Source organism: Eschrichtius robustus, chromosome 13 (genome assembly GCF_028021215.1).
Source record: "Eschrichtius robustus isolate mEscRob2 chromosome 13, mEscRob2.pri, whole genome shotgun sequence".
NCBI classification, from domain to species: Eukaryota; Metazoa; Chordata; class Mammalia; order Artiodactyla; family Eschrichtiidae; genus Eschrichtius; species Eschrichtius robustus.
Window position 1 is genome coordinate 2155955 of NC_090836.1, and position 20120 is coordinate 2176074.

At 39.5% G+C, this 20120-nt stretch overlaps 1 protein-coding gene across 5 annotated transcripts in view; it reads right to left on the reverse strand.

Annotated features, from left to right (window-relative positions):
• The window catches only part of ERC1 (ELKS/RAB6-interacting/CAST family member 1), a 420180-nt gene that overhangs the window by 88999 nt on the left and 311061 nt on the right, over positions 1–20120 (reverse strand). The gene's annotated exons all lie outside the window — the stretch shown is intronic.

Here is a 20120-nt window from a genome sequence, read left to right on the forward strand (position 1 = left end):
AGCAATCCACAAGTTACTATTACCATTACCCCCATTTTATGGGTGATGAAACTAAGGCTTAGAGAGTGTACGTGGCTGCCCAAGTTCACACTTGAAGCAAATGGTCCGGGCAGGAATCCCATTCAGGGCTTCTTGACTCTAAATGTCTTTATCAGGTCGTTATACTGACATCTTAATAAAGAGTTCCCAGATCTAGTTGTAGTTAAACTTGGAAAGTAAACGAAGTTAATGACTTTTTTTTTAAGTAAGAATTATCCTGTCATCTATACATTTTACCCATTTGACTCATTCTTTTGATAAGTATTCTGTGGCTTCCAGGCAAACGAGGCACCACTAAAACTGAAAACATTTTTATGTACAGAATGTATAACAAACTGTAAACATTAGTAAATAGGATTCAGGAAATCAGCCAGCTGTTCCCGGGGCACTCTGAACATCTATGAATCTTTTTATCTCATCAATGCAAATAAGTTTCCAGTCAAGGCTTTACTTGGCAATGATCTGCACATTTTGAAACAACAATTTAAACTTCACTGATTCCTTGTGGTTTACCTAACAACTATTTTTGGGTTCATATCCAGAAGGAAAAGAAGGTGAGATTTTAGGGGAGGGGCGTTGAACTGAGAAATTTACAAAATAATCAGAATGAAGTTGGTGAACAATTAGTCTCATAGTCCAAATGCATTCCTCTATAGCTCATCTTTTATGTAATAAGTCATCCGGAAGAAGACAGATTTGATTTACAGGAACTATAAAAGTGGCCTGAGCTTTTGACCTGAGGAAATGCTGGATCTGAGAATGCACTGCCCAAGTTTAACCTTGCTTCTGTCTCTTGTTAAGATAATTACGCTTCAACAGCAGTCATATGGAAGAGTTTTAGTTTAGCCACAAACTGGAAGACTATCTTTTGCACATTCTGACAAGGATATTCTGTACTCAGATGGGTAGGTCTGGAGAACTCTGAACAAGCAGTGCTAACAAATGGAAGACGTAGATCAGTTTACATCATGGAAATGAAGATTTGTTTAACTAGTCTGTGCTGTTGGAAGGGAAGATTCATTGACCTCAGTATAACTTTCCACTGTCCTCACTCTATATGAGTCTAAGAAATGGCAGATGGCTTATCCCATGAAGTCAACACCAAAGGGATAACGACAGTCTAAATATATCCACTGACCACTTGAAAAAAATATGTTAAGTGGTGAAATGAGCTTAAAGGTGAAGGAGTTCAAGATGGTCTCACTCTGCGGTTTCCTGTTAATTGCTGTCATCTGTTCCCTTTTGGGGAGCCCAGAGACTGACAAGCTGGAACGAGAAATGTGCCTTCTCAATAAGGGGGCTGCATTTCTGTGCATCAATAGTCAGAATAACACATTTAGCAGCAGGCAAATAACAGAAGACGAATGAAAGATAAATTACTCTGTCCAGTTAGACCAAGTCATGAGAACTTCTGCCGAATGCAAGATAAAAGGCGATAGGATCTGAGTTCCATTCTGTACTTAAGGAAAGAAGCATCATAATATGAAATGGTAAAAATTATCCTATACTGTTGAAACATCTTGACTGAATTCCAAATTCTTTTATAAATGATATACTTGGCCAGCTAGTGTGGTACAGTTAATCTCTGGGGTAAAATGTCACATTCCCCAAATGCAATATGATATAACAGGTGCCAATTCATATTCTAAATTTTAAAATAAAGGATGTGGCACTGGAGTCTGAGCCATTGGAATGGTGCCTTTTTTAATAAGATATGTATTTTGAAGTCTTTTTTTCTCTTTCTATACAATTCAAGTAGAAATTTTATTATGTCATTGATGCTATTTACTTTTTATTGAGCACTGATAATACACTATGAACTGCACAGAATCAAATTTTCTCTCCCACACCCAAGGCTCTCACCCTCTAAAAATTCCCTAGCAGATTAACATACCACTGTCCTTTCCATTTTAAAACTATACTCTTGATATTGACTTCTACATGTGTATGTGCCTAAAAAGGGCAATTCACAGTCAAGAGAATGAAATGTTTTGATTACATATTGCACATATGATCATGTAAACTCTGGGTAATGTTAGTATCTTTTGTGGGTTTATTAGCTTTCAGGTTTTTCTCTTGTTTTTGGAAGGGTACAGAGATTGTACTGTTTGCCTATAATTTTGGTAAATTTGCAATGGACACCACGGGAAGAACAACTTCTTGAACACAATTTGGAGGACAGGAACAAAACTAAAGCTAATAAATAGTAACAGCCATCTAATTTTTTGGGAATAAGAAGAACTCTTGTTCCCTCAATACATGTGATAGTAAAGACCATATTTGCAGTTGAGCTTATGTGGTTAAGTTTTACAAAGAACATTCAAGTGTCCAAACTAAAAAATTTTAAGAATACCCTGCTTTTCAGAGGGAATGGAATTTAGAGTGAAAAGAAAGCAAATAGCAAAAAGGATTTTATTTTAGTAGCCACCTATTCTTAATATAACTGCTTCTTTGAAAAAAAGGTATTTTCTGATAACAAAGTAATGTTCATTCATTGGCGAAAAACGGAAAGATACAGAAAACTGTGAAGAAGGAAATAAAAATACCTGAAGTAAGTCCTTTCTAATCAGAGTCAACTACTTGAGAGCTGAAAGTCAGCTATTCTAACGCTAATACGGCTATTTCAAAGAAAATGAACCTTGCTGGGGATTAATAATCAACTTCAAAAGCTTTATTAATCCAAGGCTCTCCACAGAAAAGGAACACTTGCTGGTGGAACACTTCCTGACTTCATTTCCCATGAGCCCATAGGGAGTAACACAAGCACATGAAACACAAAAGGGAACATACATAGGCCACAAGCCCAGAGAAAAGAAGAACTAAAATGCTCTTCCTGCCAAATCACTCTCCTTGTTCTGTTAGTGGCTCTTCCTCAGTTAAAAATAAAAAAAATTGAAAATGTGGACACAGAACCTTTCAAAGTGATTAGTAATTCCCTACTGCACGACTAACAGGCCCCCTGACTTGCATAATGAGTAGGTAGTAACAGAAATCCAACTTTAAGTCATTAGTCTAGTCACGCCATCCCTGGTGCTTTAAACTACCAGAACAGTTGAACCTGCCCTTTGACCTGCGAATTCTAATAGAATCAAGATGTCTCTAAAAGTTCTGCTGTGGCATTTGAGCTTCAAGAAATGGTAAGACCACCTTCTCTGTCCCCCTCCCCCTTCCAGCAAACTTCAGAAACAGGAGGCAAATACCCAAGGCAAGTGGAGCACAAAATCCTGCTGGTAACTCCTGAATCCTTAAGGACAACACACGAGCCCTCTCTTACTAGTAAACGACAGTGGTTAGCAATTTAAGAGTGAGTCCTAGGTAAGCATGTGTTTAACAGAAATGCAAGACAGAAAAGGAGTATGAATGAAGGGATATTACAACAGTTTATTTTTCCCTCTTCCTCCAACTGGGTATTCCAAACGGAATGATTAAATAATCGTGCTTCATAAGTTTTATAATCCAGAAAACATGAGGAAAGAGAGCAGATGAAGGCAACAATGAGATCAGTAGCTTTGGACGTATTACTGTCCAGGACATATAGGCACAGTTTACTCCAATCTTAAGATGAATCTGAAATCCAGATTCTCTCACTGATGCCTCCTTTACTTGTAATTTAACCGGTTAACTATCCGGAGTGAAATCTCTTTCACCCCTTCATTTCCCTTGGTGAGGAGGTCCTCCAGCCTCCCTCACGGAGGCCTCAGAGAGTGTGGCAGATACGCCACCTTACAAAAGGTCAGTGGGCGAGCCTGGCTGAGATACCTGAACTTCCAAATCTGGTCCCTGAACATCTCCTTATGTCCTCTCTAGGTAGCCTTTACTTAGATACTCAGCATTATCTTTAATATAAAATGTCTACACTAAGTCAGGTTTTCCATCCATCATAACGAATCTCCCATTCAATGTTAACTGAATCACCACACTTCCAGGCCCACAGCCTGAGAACACTGAAAAAACTTGATTTCCTCTTTGTTCCCCAGAACCAATATGCAAGTTTTGTTGATTCTTCCTTTCTAATAGTTTTTAATGAACCCACCACTTTGTACCTGCATGTTCACTATCATGGTCCCCACCATCCTTTTACCACGGGCCTGCATGATTCTTAAAACGCCTTCTCTGACCTCACTGCTGTTCTAACTGTCCTGCTTCCAGCGTCACTTTCATCAGGTTTCTTAATGTATTAAACACTTGGGCCTAATGTCTGACCAGCTACAATTTTCTATCTACTTCTTCCTCACTGTCTTCCAAGGACTGTGTGTCACTGAGACACGCCTTGTTTTCACTTAGTCTTATGCTACACGCTCTACCTGAAAGGCCTGAGCTTCCTCCTCACCGGCTGCTAACTTCTCTCTGTTCAGCATTTCCTTCCAGCACTTTCACAGTTTAGATTAATAGGCATCTGCTCTGTGAATGTCCTTCAATTCCTCTACATGGGTCTGCTTCCCCAACTATACTATGCTTATGGCTATGTCTTTAAAGTTTTCTTTTTACGTTGAGTTTATTGGTCTTTCAGTTTGTTGGCTTGCTAATTTTTAAATTTTTTTTCTTTTTAATTGTGGTAAAATACACATAAAATTTACCATCTTAACCGTTTTTTAACCAAGACCAGGGACAGGAGGCTGTCACCCGAAGGGGCGGGGTGGGCGCGCCCCCAGGACGGGAAAGCGAGTGGTGCCAGGCCTCTGCCGCCTGCTGCCTTGCTGCAAAGTGCTCCCTGGGCTCCCAGTGGCCAGGGTACAGCCCAGGTCCCATCTGCTTAGCACCATCCATTCTCCCTGAGCCAAGAACTTGACCACAAGGGCCACGTTGGCCAGTGGCACAAGGTTCCAAATGCTGTTTTCCCAAGCTGGCTGATCAGAGGCTGCAGCTAGGATTCCCTGCCAGGGGTCTGTGGGTCCCCAGGGACCTGAAACAGATTTTCCAGGGTTTAAACATTTGTAAAAAATGTTTGTTTTCATTTTGATTACTCTAAAAAAGGACCCCCTTACCAGTCACAATGACAGAACTATTTTGTGACAATTAGAAATGAAAAGGTTTTCACAGATAAAAAAAAAAAAATACACATAACATTTACCATCTTAGCCGTGTTTAAGGGTACAGTGCAGCAGTGTTAAGGACATTCATACTGCTGTGCAACCATCTCCAGAACTCTTTGTCTTGCACAACTTAAACTAAGTATTAAACAATCCCCATCCTCCGTCCCAAAGTCCCTGGCAAACCACCCTTTACTTGTCTCTATGAACCAGGCTACTCTAGAGCCTCACGTAAAGGCAGCCACACAGTATTTGTCCTTTTGTGACTGGCTTACGTCACTTAACATAAAGTCCTCAAGGTTCATCCCTGGGGCAGCATGTGTCAGAATCGCCCTCTTTTTCAAAGCTGAGTAATATGCCACTGTACGCAGCCATCACACTTTGTCCATTCATCAGTTGATGGACATTTGGGTTGCTTCCACCTTTTGGCTATCGTGAATGCTCTTATCTTTAATTTTTAAAATGTACTATTTTCCTTCTAGAGTCTTGGTTCACGACTGTGAACACCAAAAGCTTGCACATATTGTTAATTTTCTACATTGCATGTGCCTAAACCATTTACACTTTTTTCTCTTCTTTTCTTTTGGCTGCAGTTACTCTATACTCTGATACTATCTGCCAGTCTTCCTTTTTTTTTTTTTTTTTGCCTAAAGTCTTTGCTCAGAAACAGCTGGAATACAAGCTCCACGAAGGCAGGGTGTCTGTCTGTTGTGCTCACTATATGTCCCAAGCGCCAAGAACGGCTCCTGGCACCAGCAGGCACTTCATACACGCGCCCTGAACCAGCAGCTCCTCCAGTTCTGACTCCATTCCCATCTGCTGTAGTGGTTCCCAACTGCTCCAATGTTTTCACTTATTCTGAAGCTGGGCTTCACTGTATTTTTAAGGCTTTTTTTTTTTTTTTCAGTCCAGTAGCACGGAAAGCAACTGTGCAGAAGGTCGGAGTAGGGGATATCAACATTTGAAAACATGAAAAAAACCAAGACTAGAAAGAGACCACTAGCTCTGGCCAATTCACATTTCATTAAAAGAAGAGTTTTGCTTTTCTCTAACTAGACAGAGGACAACTGGAGAAGTAGGTTCAATTCTGGAGGCCATTATTTAAGAGGCAATTAAAAGTGGAGGGATCCAAAGGAAGGTGACAGGATGGGGTTATACAAGGGCATATTAATCCAAAAAGATTTACCCACAGAGCATGACTGATACTAGAATAGCAGAAACAGGAAAGGCAGAAATAGGATTTTAATCTGTGTTTCTCTAGAAAGCACATATGACACTAAAGGGAGGACAGTCACAAAGATACAGATTTCAGTTTATAAAGTGATCATCTAACGTATTATCTCCTGTTAATAAGTAGAACTGGGGAGCCTAGAAAATGACAGGGCTTCTGCTGACTAGGTGTGTAAAGAGGTTATCAGAGGTACTGTATAAATGATTTTGCTTTGAGTGGTAAGTCTATCCTTTCTAACTGTAAGATTTCAGCACAACGAATGAGATGAAACAAAAATGCTAAGTGCCAATAAATCGTATGGGCCATATGTGCTGAAGTAAGTGATACAGCAGACAAAGAAAATCACCTGGGGCCGAGGACATGGGAAGTCAGTGGGCCTTATTTTGACAGAGATAATAAGAAAGACAGAGAAAGTGATATGTATAAAAGCACAGGTCGTGTGAGGACACACGGCATGACTGGATTAGAGGGTTCCTGTAGGGAAAGGACAGAGCGAGGGGGATGCTGAGAAGGTAGCTTTGAATCGGAGCACGGATGGTCTGGAATGGCAGGAAGGAGGAAACACAGACTGTGACACCCTTGAGGGTTCTAACCTGAACCCGGCAGACAGAGGGTACTCAAAATACTGAATAAGGAATGATTTGATTTTGAATATAATATAGAAGCATCAAAAGTTCCAGAAAAGTAAAGCAAGGTCTTAGAAAGACTGACTTACAGGCAAAGAGGAGAGATGAAATGATTCTGGAAGCAGAAGGGTCAGGAGGCTCCTGCTAGAGATGTATCATGAGCAGAATTCTTACATTACAAAAAAAGTTGTTAAAGAACTAAGAATAGAATGCTGCTGTCTGACTCTGGATTCCAGAGTCACAGGAGGACTGTGATAAATCGCTATACTATTCAGAGAATATGAAAGACACCATCAGTATTGGATATATGTTTTGATGCTGGAAAGAAATTTTCAAACGTCACCAAACATAGACTATCTGAGGGCATTTGATCCAGCAGCACGAGCTGGGGTCCTGCCTCATGTGACCTTCTCACAGCAAGGGGCCAGCCCTCTGCACACGATCCTGCTGCCTGTTTCGTGTCTCCACCTCCTGAAACAGGGGAGAGAGACACACTGGCAAGAGAATGGGTAGAGAAGTTATCCTGGTATGGACGAACCTCTATATTTCAGAAGTCCTTGAAAAGAATCAAAATTAACATAAAGGCAGAAATTGCTGGTAGTTACAGCTCAGTAAAGGAGGCTGATTGAACAAAATTTTGTGCAGAAAAGCTGTATGCAGTTTTTCTCCTCACTTTTTCTGAAAAATGAGCATTTTGATATATCCAACCCACCACAGGCTATGACAAGTTTGGAAAACGGAGTTTTACTGTGATATTGATACTTCTGCTATAAAGCTTCTGCCTGCTTCTCAGACGGGCAAAAACTTGATGACTGTATTCCATGTGTTAGGAAAAAAAAACAAGAGCCTATATCTTTTCCATTTGTTTAAATATAAAAATTGTAATCTACTCCACAGAGAGATAGAAAGCAGATCAGTGGCTGCCCGGGACCGGGGGCGGGGCTGCAGAATAACTAGAAAGGGCCACGAGAGCTTTTGGAAGTGGGTTATAGCTTGACTGTGGTGGCAATTACAAGTGTATACAGTTGTCCAAGCTCACCATACTGTGCACATGGGCGCCATAAATACGGCATAAACTACATTCCATGATTTAATCGGCTTGCCCCAAAGTAAATGTCCTCAATTCCAGCTCCCTTGGGACTACTGAAAGTTTAGTATTACCAGTATATAAAGATGATTCTTCTTATCCTATGTTTCCTTATAATATAGCAAATATCCAGTTGCTTCCCTCATAAAATATACCTGTACTTACACTTCAAATGAAAGATAAGTTCTTCAAAGAATTCATTTTAGGAAGTTATATAAAAACATTTATTCAATAATGCTGCCAGGGAGGGTGGGAGGGAGGGAGATGCAAGAGGGGAAGAGATATGGGAACATATGTATATGTATAACTGATTCACTTTGTTTTAAAGCAGAAACTAACACACCATTGTAAAGCAATTATACTTCAATAAAGATGTAAAAAAAAAAAAACTGACTTCAAAATCTATTACATTATTTAAGTATTTGGGATTATGACAAACTTCCTTTTTATTAAACTGAATTTAAGTTCTGACATCAAGTCTGGGCACTGAAGTTAGACAACCAATCAAGATGATATGTTTTTAGGACCACAGTGAGGTATAAGAATATATTTATTTTCAGGGGCACCTCGTTAACCAGCTCTGGAAGCAACTGCCAAGAAAAGGATTACAAACATATTTTTAGCAATGACAGCACCAAGGGAATAAGTGTAAAACTGTCTAGGTGACTATTTTGAGACCAGTCGGATCCTCAGTTCCTACATTTGTATTTAAGAAAAAATCCTTACCACTTCATAGACAAACCTTATCTTCATGATAGATCAGGACAACACAATCTCCTCTAAACAATATTGTATCTAGAGATCCCCTTCTGCTACTCAGCAGACTCTTGACTTCCAGACTCTTGTTTTTGATACTCTAAATTCCTTTCCTTTTGAATTATACTTAATCAAAGTAGCTTGTTCCTTGTGTAGCTCAGGGTGCCCTCCCCTCCCCACTCCTGCTTCTGGGGTGCCACGCGTCAGTGAGCCACCGTGGATGACGTGAATGGGGGTTAGGGTTATTAAATGTTTTAAATCCACTTAGCATTTTGTATACAAGAGGGAAAATCTATGAAAAGTCTACAAATAGCAAAATGACAATATAACTGGAATCTAAAAATTAGAAGAGAAATTGAGATTGGAATTAACCGCAGAATACATTCTTTAAAAAAAAAAAAAAAGCTAGAAGAGAAAGGCATACCTTGTTAAGATAATGTCTGCTCATTTAATATGTCATTTTACTTACCGATTAGAATAAGAGCCACTAAAAATTTAGAGGATCCAAATTCAGTTGGAAAATACTGGCACACAGTACCTTTCTTTAAAAGAAATCTAGAACTATAAAATTAGTCAACTATCAAATTGTATGTAAAATGTATCTCTACATTCTCCATGTTAGAGGATTCGATTGATGATGTATCTTTTGTGATACCCAAAGATGTGGAGACCAACAGTCCCTTCAACATGTTAAGCAGGAATTACAATTTATGGTGAAACATTACACCAGGAAGGAAAACAGTATCATTCAGATGAGTGTCTCAGGCTTTGTTCTCTATACAATCACAGCTCACTAGTGATCTGTCTCTATCTCTGGTTCAGTATAGAAGTGATTACTGAATTCTACCTAATGTCCACCTGTTTCCAGAGAGAACTCATAAAAAGGAAGAACGTGTTTTATTTGATCTAAAATGATTTATTGTTCATACCACAATTACTGATGCTCATCTTAAAAGGAAAAAAGCCTCCACTGACTTACTTTCCCCTAAAGCTGCTATGCCTTCTCTTTCCCCCTTCTGATCAAAAATTTTGGGACTCCAATACAGTACTGGATTCCTGATTTCAAGATGGCAGAACAAAGACCTAGCAGCTCCCATTTCCTCTGGAAAATCACCCCCAAACACCAGAACAGCAAAAACCAGAAACAAACCCTATCTTTGAAGATACAAGATTTATGTTATGCTGAAGTGTAATATATAAAGAGAAAATGGACATGGAAATTCTTAGCACAAGAAAGTCAATCCAAAGTGCCTGCAGAGGGAAGGACTTATGAGAGGGAAGTAGATTTACCTGCAGAACCAAGAAGAGCTCAAGAATGCTTAAGTCCACCACTGTGGAAAGGTGTGTAACTCAAAGAAGCATATCAGACTTGCTTTACAAGCAGTGGTTCTCAAACATAACAGAAATTATTACAAATGGAAGGCTGTTCTCTACTCCTGACCTACCGAATCTGAATTTCAGGGGATAGCCAAGCCACCTATACTTTTAAGAAGCTTTGCAGGTACTTTTGGAACCCACTACTTTACAGAAACAATTGATCGATTGATTGATTCTTTAACATATTTATTTATTGATTGATTGATTTTTGGCCGCGTTGGGTCTTTGTTGCTGCACGTGGGCTTTCTCTAGTTGCGGCGAGCAGGGGCTACTCTTCGTTGCGGTGCGCGGGCTTCTCATTGCGGTGGCTTCTCCTGTTGCTGAGCATGGGCTCTAGGCGCACAGGCTCTAGAGTGCAGGCTCAGTAGTTGTGGCGCACGCGCTTAGTTGCTCTGCGGCATGTGGGATCTTCCCAGACCAGGGCTCGAACCCGTGTCCCCCTGCATTGGCAGGCGGATTCTTAACCACTGCGCCACCAGGGAAATCCGAAACAACTGATTTAAAAGACCAACAGTAAGGTGTTAGGTTTCCCTGATTCCCCACATCCTTGCCAAGACTGGGTTTTTAATATTTGTATTTACTTTTCCAAATTCACTAAGTACATACAAAATCTTCCAATTCCACTGTAAAAATGATCAGCTTTTCAAACTCTTAAATTCTGACGACACTGCAGATACTCATAAGACTGACCATCACTGAACTTAGAGATATCATGCAGAGATGACTCCTGTGGTGTGGTTCTACCCAACAGATTGTCTGAAAGGCGAGCATTTCATGATGTATTTATAGGCAAATTTCCTCCTATCTTCATGGCAAGGGCACAAGATAGACAGGTGAATGTAGGATCTTCTGCTTTCTAAATTCTGCCTTTAAAAATAGCTGGCAAGCCAAGGGAGTTTTTGTTGGGGATTTACTCAAATCCTACCAAAATCCCTAGTGAATTATGTCTTAAACCCAATGATTTGTGTTGGAAATCCGGGGGGGGTAAAAACCGCTTAGCATGAGCCTCAAGAGATGAAGTTAAGTAGTGGGTTCACAGTAACATCTGGGGATGATGTGTACAGAAAGATTTATATGGCCTTTTCTTTCATTTTGTCTTTACTACTTCATAATAGTATGTCCTTTATGCCTCATGTTTGATAGTATAATATGAACAGAACACTTCAGAATATGAACTTCCCTTATAAAGATACAGTCCCTTCAAAATAACGGTCTGCTGGTTATTGCTATATTCACACTTTGGGCTGTATCATTTACTGTGTCTTCTTTTCTTAGTAAGTTTCTGTTTCCAAAGGAAAATAAAGTCTCCTTACATTGTTTCTCAGAACTCAAACACCAGAATCCCTCCATTTATTTAGATGTCTGTTTTAAGAATCATTGAATGCTTTAAGCAATTAATCTCTGCACTTTGTCACTGTCCCACTGTTTACTTAACCTTTTCCAGTTGTAGATAGATAACATGTCCATACCAGCTGTCCACATGGTGCTACCATGGGGGCTGTCTGCCTTGCCTTTAGCTTGCACTGCATTCCGAGTCTGTTTGCTATGACATCTGCTAGAAGAATGCCAGTGTATCATGGCACTCATTCTCCACCTTCTAGCACAATCAAGAGCTCAGTGTGCCTTGATTTCACAAAATAGCCAACATTATACAGAACATCTAATGTCTGGATTTGTGGTACACTGCCTGAAATAAAAAGTAGGGACAGTTCCAATGAGTAAATATCCCAGATATTCTTCAAGCTGTCTATGAAGCCTATGAGAGCTGTAGGGATACATATGTGTGACTGCTGGGGTGCTGGGAGGGGCCTGAAGATGCTGGGCTGCTGAGACGCTGAAGGCCACCAAGGTACTTGCTGGACAAAACAGCTGAAAGCAAACTCTGCAATGTATTAATGATTCAACAATTCCATCATTCACCTCCTATCAGTTTGTTGGCAAAAACTGTAAGAACAACTCCTCTCCTACGCAGGTTTCCAACAAAACATCTGGTGGGGAAATTCTATAGGAATACACAAGTGACTATGCTTGCATTCGGTAGATGAATTGTTACTATTGTCGGCTGGGATCCCGTGTTCTCTGCATCCTCCCTTAGGTTCCAGCTGCTTGTCAAGTGACAGACATAAATTAGAAAGCAGGGCCTCTACACCTGTTTTTCCATTTTACATATAAGGGGCACATGGTGATGGTAGGCATACAAGGAGGGGAGATGTAGAATCTTCTGATAAAAGTGTTTTTTTTTAATTTTGAAGATTTTCTGCATTAGCAATTGTATTATTTTTAATAGGGAAACTATGTTCAAAAATAGTAAAGCAATAACCATCGCTTTACTTCTCAAAGATATAGGAAAAGGACAATTGAAAATATTTCAAAATAAGTTTTAGAATTTACTGTATGTAAACTAAAAATGTTCTTAAACTTTAAAATTTTTGCTTATTTTAACAAGAGTAGTAAAGATTTTAAAACTATGGAAAATGATAACTATTACTGCTCGTATTTTGTTATGGCCTCTGGATCTCTTCCTCCTCAACTGAGTATTTTCTCTCTTACAGCACCTCTGTTTGCCTTATGTTATAGCAAGGTATACACTTTTCCCACTTCTGAAAGCTGATCAATGACATGAAATTTACCATGTCCACTTCAACTCAGCCAATCTTTGAACCAGCTGTAGTGAGTGCCTAACTGGTACCTTCCTCACAGGGGTAATCCCATTTTACTAGTCACTCTGTGACTAGTTAGCTCAGCTGATCAGAGTAAGAGTAATAAAGACAAGATACTTTCTCTTATTTCCGGTCTGTTCCACAACCAAAATTTTTACCTCTAGCACACATTTCTCAAAAGTGTACTCCACAGAAGTAAGGCAAGAGATATTAACAAATGTCCCATGAAAAAAGATTTCCATAGTCAAATAAATAGGAGAAACACTGGACCTAACAGGACACTGGCGCAGACCTTATAAGAGCTTTTTATGATGTAAGTTACATATCTTTAATAGGAGGCCATGTTTTAAAGCACGGTTCCCCCAATTACTGCCCACAGGTCAAGTCTGTCCACCACTTGTTTATGCACAGTCCATGAGCAAAGAATGGCTTTTACATTTTTATATGGTTGAAAATTTAAGGAAAAGAATATTTTTGTGATATAATATAAAATAATATTTCGTGAAAATGATGTGAAATTCAAGTTTCAGTGTCTATAAATAAAATTTTAATGGAACGCAAACATACTCATTTGTTTATGTATTTTCTATGGCTGCTTCAGCATTACAACAGGAAATTTGGGTGGTTTGACAGAGACCAAATGGCTCTTAAAATCCAATATATTTAGAAAAGGTTTGCCAATCCTATTACAGACCATTTCCAAACTTACTTGAATGGAACCCTACTTCCTTCCTTCCTTCCATGTCTCAAGTAACACCTTGAGACGTAGTATTCCAAGAAAACAGTTTGGAAAGTGGTGATTTAAGGATAAGCCAATGGTTCCCCAAGAGAATAAATAAAGAGTCTTAATGAACTGGGTAAAAGTTTACCATGATCAACACTGCCATGATTAGTACACAGCTAGATGCTTTGCTAAGCACTTTACGTGGATTAAGTAATAAATCCTTACAACTACCCTATGAACTTGAGAGAGGAGACATCTAGTAGGCAGTTGTACTGATGGGCCTGAGTTAAAGATGGGTGTGGAAATGGTCAGCAGAGAAGGTAGCTGAAATAAACACGGGTCCACCAAGATCAGGAGGGGCACATAGCACTGGTGGAAGAAAAGCCTGTAAAGAACTGAGGGCAAAAGTCTTAGTTAGAAAACAAGGTGTGAGTGAGTGGTATCTTGGAAGCCAAAGAAAGTTTCAAGAAATAAGAAGTGATCAAACACTTTAAAGTGCTTATGGACAAGTCAAGACAAAGAATGCAAAATCTCCTCTGGATTTAGCTTTTAGAATGTTACTGGTTAGTCTGGAAAGCAGTTTCAGTGCTGGGAGCAGAAGTCACACTGAACAGGCTTGAGGAGTAAACAGCAGGAAAGAAGTGGAAAGAGACCATAAATTAGTCTCTCAAGACCACAGAGAGCAAAACTAGAATCACAGACTCTTAGAGCAGCAAAAGACCTTACAGACCATCAAATCCATCCACGAAAATCATTGCTTGATTTTGTTCCATTACATTCCTGTCAAGTAACCCTCCAGCTTACGCTTAGACACATTTAAGGACATGGAATTCTAGCTATCCCAAAGCGGCCTACGCTAGCTTTGATAACCCCGCTCTTAGAAATTACTTTATAAAATCAATCCTGAAAGCTTCTCTTCTAAATTCCTTAATTCTATCCCTTTAGGCCACATTAAAGAAATTGAATCACTCTTCCGCATAACTGTCTTTTTAATATTTAGAAATGCTATTCTTTCTCCTTAGTGCTAAACAATTGTTTGCCAAAAGTTTGTCCAAGGTGCCGTGGCCTAATTTAGCTCTTCCTTAAGCCCAAGTACACTGAATACAAGTCTTACAGAGCCAGGTGATCTGTATGAACTGGCATTTGATGGGCTAACTGGCTGATGAATTTCTAAGATAAGCACATATGTCTAGATATTTTATTTAAAGCAATCTGTAAGCTGTAGCATGTGTAAAGTCTACTCCTTAAATCTCAGTTAAGCAAAGAGCTGATAAATATTGGACCTCTTGCCTCGATTATCTTGGAGAACAAAGTAAGACTTATAACCGGAGAAAACCATTCGAAAAGATATATGCGCCCCCCCCCCCCCTTTGTTCATGGCAGCACTATTTACAATAGCCAAGACATGGAAGCAACCAAAATGTCCCTCAACAGATAAATACAGAAGATGTGCTGTATATATATACACACACACACACACGCACACACAATGTGTATATGTATATATACATACATACATATATGCGCACACACACACATACAAACACACACAATGGAATATTACTCAGTCATAAAAAAGAATGAAACAATGCCGTCTGCAGCAACATGGATGGACCTAGAGATTATCACACTAAGTGAAATAAGTCAGAAAAAGAAAGGCAAATACCATATGATATCACTTATATGTGGAATCTAAAAAAAATGATACAAATGAACTTACTTACAAAGTAGAAACAGACTCACAGACTTCGAAAACAAACTCATGGTTACCAAAGGGGAAAGGTTGGGGGGAGGGATAACTTAGGAGTTTGGGATTAATATATACACACTACTATATATAAAATGGATAATCAACAAGGACCTACTGTACAGGGAACTCTACTCAATATTCTGTAATAACCTATATTACCTATATTCCTGTTATTACCTATATTCTGTAATAACCTAATATTGGGAAAAGAATCTGAAAAAGAATATATATATACATATGTATGTATAACTGAATCACTTTGCTGTATACATGAAACTAACACAACATTGTAAATCAACTATACTCCAATATAAAATAAAAACTAAATTAGAAAAAGAAGTTAGTATAAAGAGTACAAATAAAATGTGGATTTTCAATGGCTCTTTCATGATCAGACTGATATTAGGAAACTTTACAGGGATTAAAATACAACATTACTGGGGAATGTTCCTGCTTGAGCCATATGAGGCAAAATGAAATTACCTCCTGTGAATTGTATCAAAGCTGACAAAGGGCCTGATTATCTCTTACTGATTGGCTAAGAGTTCAGATATCTTCTCTATGTTAGTTTCTACAGCAATCTCGGCAGAGCAGGAATCCTTAATGTACCATACCTCTGCAACTACCCTAGGAAGTTAAGAAAATTAAAAGACTTTTGCAAAGAAAAAACAACAACATAACATTATATCTTAGTTTACGAAGTTCATTATTTGATTTGCCCAAATACACCTCTGGGTGAGATGACTCATTGCTTCTCATACCCTAGAATTTTATCACAATGAGAACTAAGAGATCGGGTTGAGTACACATGCTTAGATGGCATACGAGACAACATTTTAAAAAGACAAAAGATATTTCAAACAAAGTAGTCCTGTTCTAGAGTAAATACGCATTGTCTTACACAGGAGATCATGAATATAAGATTTATTTGTACATACTTTGAAAGAAACCAAAAGAGAGAGAGCAACAGAAAGTAAAACTCCCCAGATAATCTCTACTATGTGTTTTATTTTAATTTTCACAAATTTCTGTGACTACTCTGTGCATGTCCCATCATACTTGAGGGTAACTGCTTTAAGAGCCTAAGACCGAAGGTGCAGGGAATGAGAGATTATTTGAGGATCTACTGACAGATCTCAATTTGATGTTTTCTTGATTAAGATTATGAATTCGAAGAACATTCTAGCCACAAAAATTCACGATTCTATGTAAAAGATAATTATACAAATTCACAAACTACACATGATAACATTCAAACCATTTGCAGTTTGGCTCCCAAACAATTTTCCCAGCCCGATGCTTAAGTATTTGGAAAACTCTTATGTTCCCCAAATATATGCTTCCCTTTCTTAGTGTCTTTTAAATTCTTTTCACTTAAAATGCAATCTTCTGGGCTTCCCTGGTGGCGCAGTGGTTGAGAATCTGCCTGCCAACGCAGGGGACACGGGTTCGAGCCCTGGTCCGGGAAGATCCCACATGCCGCGGAGCAACTAAGCCCGTGCGCCACAACTACTGAGCCTGCGCGTCTGGAGCCTGTGCTCCGCAACAAGAGAGGCCGCGATAGTGAGAGGCCCGCGCACCGCGATGAAGAGTGGCCCCCGCTTGCCACAGCTAGAGAAAGCCCTCGCACAGAAACGAAGACCCAACACAGCCAAAAATAAAATAAAATAAATTAATTAAATAAATTTTAAAAATATATATATATTTAAAAAAAAATGCAATCTTCTAATCCCTCTTGCCTCTGCTGGTTCAGGTCAGTTCAGTACACATTTATTAAATGTCTTCTATGTAACGAGGTCACACTAAGCATTGAGCCAAGATAAGAACTCAATCCTAAGGTGTTATCCTGAGAAACAGTCTAGGTGAGTGGAGTGGGGAGGCGTGATGCAGTCTTGGGTAGATGGAGTCCGGTGAGCCCTAAGAGCCCCAGGAAGCAAGGAGATGGGTGAAGCCTTAGGCCTTCTGAAGCTCCAGGGAGAGCAGGGGATTTCCATATATTGTGTTGGATGGAAAGGAGGCCGAATGGATCTTTGGGCCTTTTGAGGCAGTATATACTAAGTAGCGATTTATTTATCAACTGTTTAACCATATGAGAAAAGGAACTGGTTGTTTTCTTCTAGAAAGTTATTTGTAAATGATACTTGTAAAACTGGAAAATAAACCTTTTCCAATTCGACTGGTTAATGACATACACCTAGAAATTATTTCCCCCCTGCATTTCATTAATAATGTCTCTGCATTAAAATGAGAGAATCTTAAATTCTTTAAGCACATAAATCTTTATATTCTGGATACTTTTGCTGAGAAGCACGTACCATTATTTTATTTTTAAAAAGATGTTTAAAAATTTCAAATATCAAGAGACTGAGAAGTCCAGTCACAGACTGGGAGAACATATTTGCAAAAGGCACATCTGATAAAGGACTGTTACCCAAAATATGCAAACAGTTCTTAAGACTCAACAAGGAGAACCTGATTAAAAAATGGGCGGAGCTCCCGGGCACGTCACCAAAGACGATGCACCCATGAAAGATGCTCCGCGTCATCAGGGGGAGGAAAACTGAAATGATGAGACACCACCGCACACCTACTAAAGTGGCCAAAATCCGAACACTAACAACACCAGTGCTGGTGAGGATATGGAGAAACAGGGACTCTCGCTCACTGCTGGTGGAAACGCAAAAACATACAGCCACTTTGGAAGGCAGTTTGGCAGTTCCGTACTCACAAGACTAACCCTACTCTGACCGCATGATCCAGCAAACACACTGCTTTGTATTTGCCCAAGTGAACCAAAAACTATCTCACACAGAAACCTGGACAGGGATGTTTCCAGCAGCCTTATTCATAATTGCCAAAACTTAGAAAATCCTTCAGTGGGTAAGTGGATAAACTGTGGCACATCCAGACAATAAAATATTATTTGGTGCTAAAAAGAAATGAGCTATAAAGCCATGAAAAGACATGAAAGGAACTTAAATTCACATTACTAAGTGAAAGAGGCCATTTGACAAGGCTACATACTATACAATTCCAACTATATGACATTTTGGAAAAGGCAAAATTATGGAGACTGTGAAAAGAGTAGTGGTTACCAGGGGCTGGGGGGAAGGAGGGATAAGGAGATAATAAGGAGAGCACAGAGGACTCCTGGGGCAGTGAAAATACTCTGTGTGATACTACAGTGGTGAGTACATGTCACCGTACATCTGTCAAAACCCACAGAACATGCAAAACTATGAGCGAACCCTAATGTAAACTATGGACTTTGGGTGACAGTGACGCACCAATGTAGGGTCAATGATTATGATAAATGTGCCCACAGTTGTCACTGGGGGAGACTGTGCGTGCACAGGGGTGGGAGGAATGGGAACTCTCTGTCCTTCTGCCCAATTTTGCTGTGAACCTAAAAAATAAAGTTTATTAATTAAAAAAAAAAAAGTCCAACAACTAAAGCCAGAGATAGTTAAAAGTCTCTGTTGAGAGGATGAAAAGATAAGGTACAGACTGGGAGAAAATATTTGCAAACCACATATCTGACGAAAGACTACTATTCAGAATAAAGAACTCTCAAAATTCAACAGTAAAAAAAAAAAAAAATCTCATTATAAAATGGGAAGAAGTCTGAAAAGCATATAGAGGGCAAATAAGCACATGAAGAAGATATTCAATATCATTCTCCTTTAGGGAAATGCAAATTAAAACCACAGTGAGAGGGCTTCCCTGGTGGCGCAGCGGTTAAGAATCCGCCTGCCAGGGCAGGGCACACGGCTTCGAGCACTGGTCCGGGAAGATACCACATGCCCCGGAGCAACTAAGCCCGGGCGCCGCAACTACTGACCCTGCGCTCTAGAGCCCGCCAGTCACAACTACTGAAGCCTGTGTGCCTAGAGCCTGTGCTCCGCAACAAGAGAAGCCACGACAATGAGAAGCCCACACACCGCAACCAAGAGTAGCCCCCGCGCGCCGCAACTAGAGACAGCCCGTGCACAGCTACGAAGACCCAACACAGCCAAATATAAAAACAAATAAATAAATTTATATATAAAAAAAAACACAATGAGATATCACTATACAACTATCAAACTTGCTAAAATAAGAATAGAGACAACGGCAAATGCTGGTGAAGATGGAGAAAAACAGGATCATTTGTACAGTGCTGCTGAGAACATAACATGGCACTGCCAGTCTGGAAAACTGTTTGGCAATTTCCTAAAATATTAAACGTGCAACTACCGTATGATCCAGCAACTGTACACCTGGGCATTTATTCCAGAAAAGTGAAAACTTGAGTTCACACAAAAATCTGTACACAAATGCTTATAGCAGGTTTACTCACGATGGCCAAAACTGGAAACAACCCAGGAAAATTAAACAAACTGTATTACATCCACACTATGCAGTATCACTCGGTAATAAAAAGGAAGGAACTGCTGTAGACACAACAATCTCGATGAATCTCCAGGTAATTACACAGAGTGAAAAAAAATCTGAGAAGATTACATACGGTATGGTTCCATTTAGATAACATTCTTGAAATGACAGAATTATGGAAATGGAAAACAGATCAGCGTCTGCCAAGAGATGAGGAGGGGGCGGGGATGAGAGGGAAGTAGGTGTGGTTATAAAAGGGAATCTCCGTGGTGTATCTTGACGACATTAGCATCTGTGGTTGTGATACTGTGCACAAAATCACATCGTGGTTTTGCAAGACATTACCATTGGGGAAACTGCCTTAAGAGTACAGGGGATCTCTCTGTATTATTTCTTACAAATACATGGGAATCTACAATAATCTCAAAATAAACAGTTTAACGAAAACAACAAGACTAGTTCATTC